The following is a 4,570-nucleotide window of genomic DNA, read 5'->3' as shown; positions in this document are numbered from 1 at the left end:
GAAAATATAAAACAAATGTACTCCCTGCTCAAAATGAAACCACATACAAATGAGACACACACATCAAATTAGTCTAACTTAGTGACAAGTGACATCACACTAATGTGACATTTTCAAAACAATACTATCAGAACCTATTTCAGTGTGAAGACTAAGATTTTGTGTATACTTTATATTCTTTGTGTGTACTTAAACAAGAAAGGAACACAAATGCAAAGACTTTAGTTTTATATTTCAACATGACTCGATACATGTCAATCAGCATACTGTAAGCACACATACAGTAAAAATGAAAACATACAGTAAATATATTATGCATATGCAAAGGAAGAAAAATAGGCCTATTTGTACTACAATACAGTATGTTAGATCAATTGTATGGATAAAGAAACTTTCAAAATACAGTAAAATCATAAGTCAAGGAACAAATACTCTATTGCGAAAACAAAAACATTCAAGTCTGTTGTTTTGTTCCGGCCACAGATTTTCATCAACATCACAGGCAATATTCTCCTTGGCCAGACAGCGGGAGAAATATCTTCTGGCAGGACGCATCCACCCCTGACAGGACTCTGCTGGAATGTCACCACAGGCCTCCTCCATTGCCTGTAGAAGGGCCATACGTTCATGGGGTTTGCGATCATACACCTTCCACACAATGCTGAAAACAACTCCCAATGGGTTTGAGAAGTGGGGAATATGGTGGGAGATAGAGAATTGTAAACCTGGGATGGTCATGGAACCAGTTACGGACCTGAGCAGCCTGACGGAAAGTCACGTTGTCCCAAATTAGAACACACATTTGCTGCTCAGGATCACCTGGCCCTCTCTGCTCTGGCTGAAAAAGATTGTCATGTAAGGTGTTCAGGAAATGAAGGAGATGGGCAGTGTTGTATTGTCCAAGTGTGGCATGACAGTGGAGGACCCCATTGTGGCTCATAGTTGTGCACATGGTGAAATTTCCCCCAACGTGGCCAGGTACATCAATGATGGCGCATTGACCAATGATGTTCCTTTCTCTCCTCCTCGTCTTCGCTAAATTGAATACAGCCTCATCAACTGTATGAACATGAGTTCCTGGGGGATGGGACTTGCATCCAACTCCATGATTCTGTGAAACGACAGTAAATACTGTAATTGCTGTATAGTAAAGTTCACTGGCAACATCAATGAGTCTCCAATGTTTCAAGAGTCTAATGCTAGTAGATTACTTACTTGCACATATTCGTACCATTTATCCTAGGGAATTCCTTTCAAATGGGACTCTGTAAATTTGCTTCATCCGGAGATGGTGTTTCTTAAGGATGCAGGCTATGGTTGATAAGCTCACTCTGATGTTATGGAAGATGACAGGATTTTCAATCATTTGTTGTTGGATTTCCTGCAGTCTTATGGCATTATTTTCACCTCCCATTTGCTTAATGGCAGCCTCCTGTTAGTCTGTAAATAGATGTGTTCTACCACCACGTTGTGGTCGTCTTTCAGTTCTACAAAACAAAATAGCATACAGTACAGTAAACACTGCAGTAATACAGTCTACAAGATAAACATCTTGGAAAATAGTATAGCTCCCAATTTCATACATACAGTAATACATGAAACATTTACTTTGTTTCCCCTTACAGTACGTATTGGAATCTACAGTCTTTACTGTGATTTATGTTCTACTGTCAAGTAGTAAAGGTAGTAGATAATTCCAATGTCTGCAGTACATACATATTCTCATTTTGGAACCCGGATAAGGGATGCTACAATGAAGCGGCTCAGATTGGGCAGCACTCTCTGCTCAGCCTCTCTCAATGTCAAACCATGGTTGACCACATGGTCAGATTACTCTCCTTGTTCTTAGTCTTCCTCCATCTCCACCTCCACCTCCACCCCCACCTCTACCTCCACTTCTACCTCCTTCTCCACCTCCACCCCCACCTCTACCTCCACTTCTACCTCCTTCTCCACCTCCACCCACCTCTACCTCCACTTCTACCTCCTTCTCCACCTCCACCCCCACTTCTACCTCCACCTCCCCCTCCACCTCTCTCTGCTAAGTTTGCTTCCATTGTTCTCCAAACACAGGAGTACTCACATGTAGCCTTTTTATCCATACCAAAGGTCTGATTGCAAAGTGAACATTTACGCAATTAGTGTTTGCACATGTGCAGAGTGAAAGTGATCAATTGGCAATTGAGCTTAGCTTGTTGAACAGTGTTGGTTTTCATTTTCACACAAGAGATTTTAGTTGTGACGGTTGTGCCAAAGGTAGAGAATTGTGTGTTGTGTTTTACCAAATGTTTGTTATAGAATTGCAATCTGAGTGTAAAGCAAAACATGTGCCAGTAGTATTTTATTTAACTAGGCAAGTCAGTTAAGAACAAATTCTTATTTTCAATGACAGCCTAGGAACAGTGGGTTAACTGCCTTGTTCAGGGGCAGAACAGATCTTGCAACCTTTCAGTTACTAGTCCCACACTCTAACCACTAGGCTACCTGCTGCCCCAAATTGCAGATTCGGTATTGGTATTGCAGCTTTGGTGTATAGTTCTGCTGAATGAGTTACAGGTTTGGGTCATTGTGCCTCATGCACCAGTTTTCGTGTGTAAACAACTGGAAAAACTGTAAGGTTCATATCTAAGAGCTCTCCAAAACTGCTTATGATCATATATTTAGACTAATTCAACTAACTGTTATAGATTTTGGTTGTTCATCAAATATTTGTCAGCCATCAAATAAATAGTATTTGGTTTTCTGAGAGGTATTCAAAATACTTATAACTATTACTTGTTTTTATGATACCTGTATTTGAATGTCCATGAAAATAGTTACCTTTTAGATGAAATTCTATAAAAACTATATTCTATTACCTTGAATATTTGAAAAGTTGTATTTTCAAATTAATGATAAAATACAACTATTTTCTGCCCAGGGCTGGTGTGTGTTATGTGTGTGTGTTATGTGTGTTGTGTGTTTTGTGTGTGTTGTGTGAGTTACAGATTTGGGTCATTGTGCCTCATGGGCCAGTTTTAGTGTGTAAACAATTGGGAAAAACTATAAAACGTTAGAGAGTCATTGATGTTGCCAGTGAACTTTACTATTCAGCAATTACAGTATTTACTGTCATTCAGAGACTCATGGAGTTGGATGCAAGTTTCATCCCCCAGAAACTCAAATTCATAGACGAGGAGGAGAGGAAGGAACAACATTGAACAACACGCCATCACTGAGGTACCTGGCCACATTGGGGGAAATTTCACCATATGTGCAGCTATGAGCCACAATGGGGTCCTCCACTGCCATGCCACCCTTGGACCATACAACACTGCCCACCTCCTTCATTTCCTGAACACCTTACATGACAATCTTTTTCAGCCAGAGCAGAGAGGACCAGGTGAGCAGCAAATGTGTGTTCTAATTTGGGACAACGTGACTTTCCGTCAGGCTGCTCAGGTCTGCAACTGGTTCCATCACTATTTTTATTTTTTTGTTATTTAACTAGGCAAGTCAGTTAAGAACAAATTCTTATTTACAATGACGGCCTACACCGGCCAAACCCAGACGACATTGGGCCAATTCTGCACCGCCCTATTGGACTGCCAATCACCACCGGTTGTGATACAGTCTGGATTTTACCAGGGTGTCTGTAGTGACGCCTTTAGCACTGAGATGCAGTGCCTTAGACCGCTGCACCACTCGGGAGCCCAACCATGCCAGGTTTGCAATTCTCTATCTCCCACCATATTCCCCACTTCTCAAATCCATTGGGAGTTGTTTTCAGCATGGAGCTGGAAGGTGTATAATCGCAAACCCCATGAAGGTATGGCCTTTCTCCAGGCAATGGAGGAGGCCTGTGGTGACATTCCAGCAGAGTCCTGTCAGGGGTGGATGCGTCTTACCAGAAGATATTTCCCCCGCTGTCTGGCCAAGGACAATACCGCCTGTGATGTTGATGAAAATCTGGACCAAAACACAAGACATGACTGATTTTGTTCTCGCAATGGAGTATTTGTTTCTGGACTTATGATTTTGATTTTACTGTATTTTTAAAGTTTCTTTATCCATACAATTGATCTAACATACTGTATTGTAGTACAAATAGGCCTATTTCTCTTCCTTTGCATATGCGAAATATATTTACTGTATGTTTTCATTTTTACTGTATGTGTGCTTACAGTATGCTGATTGACATGTATCGAGTCATGTTGAAATATAAAACATACATTTCTGCATTTGTGTTCCTTTCTTGTTTGAGTACACACAAAAAATCTTAGTCTTTACACTGAAATAGGTTCTGATAGTAGCGTTCCGAATATGTCACATTAGTGTTCTCGTTTGTCACTAAGTTAGACTAATTTGATGTATGTGTTTCTCATTTGCGTGCGGAGTTTCATTTTGAGCAGGGAGTACATGATTTTGATTGCTGTGTATTATTTTGCAAGATGTCTGTGAGGTTTGGGGGAATTGGCTAACAGTTTTGTGTTTAGAGTGTTGAGTAACTGAGATGTAGTTTCGGCAAACGTGTGTTAACAATTGGGAAAAACTGTAATATAGCCTATTGCTTATGATTAAATACACCAGG

The 4,570-nt window shown here is 40.5% G+C and overlaps 1 protein-coding gene across 1 annotated transcript in view; it reads right to left on the bottom strand.

Moving 5' to 3' along the window:
- Positions 1–211: 211 nt before the first annotated feature.
- The window catches only part of LOC106611770 (GDNF family receptor alpha-4), a 39,196-nt gene continuing 34,837 nt past the window's right edge, over positions 212–4,570 (bottom strand). The window contains exons 8-9 of the transcript XR_006771044.1: positions 1,216–1,487; positions 212–1,111 (exon numbers count right to left, since the gene is read on the bottom strand). The gene's annotated coding sequence lies outside the window, so the exon portion shown is untranslated. The remainder of the gene's footprint in view (positions 1,112–1,215; positions 1,488–4,570) is intronic.

This window comes from Salmo salar, chromosome ssa09, assembly GCF_905237065.1.
Source record: "Salmo salar chromosome ssa09, Ssal_v3.1, whole genome shotgun sequence".
Lineage (NCBI taxonomy): Eukaryota > Metazoa > Chordata > Actinopteri > Salmoniformes > Salmonidae > Salmo > Salmo salar.
The sequence above is the reverse complement of the archived record's forward strand: the minus strand, read 5'-3'. Positions and strand labels throughout refer to the sequence as shown.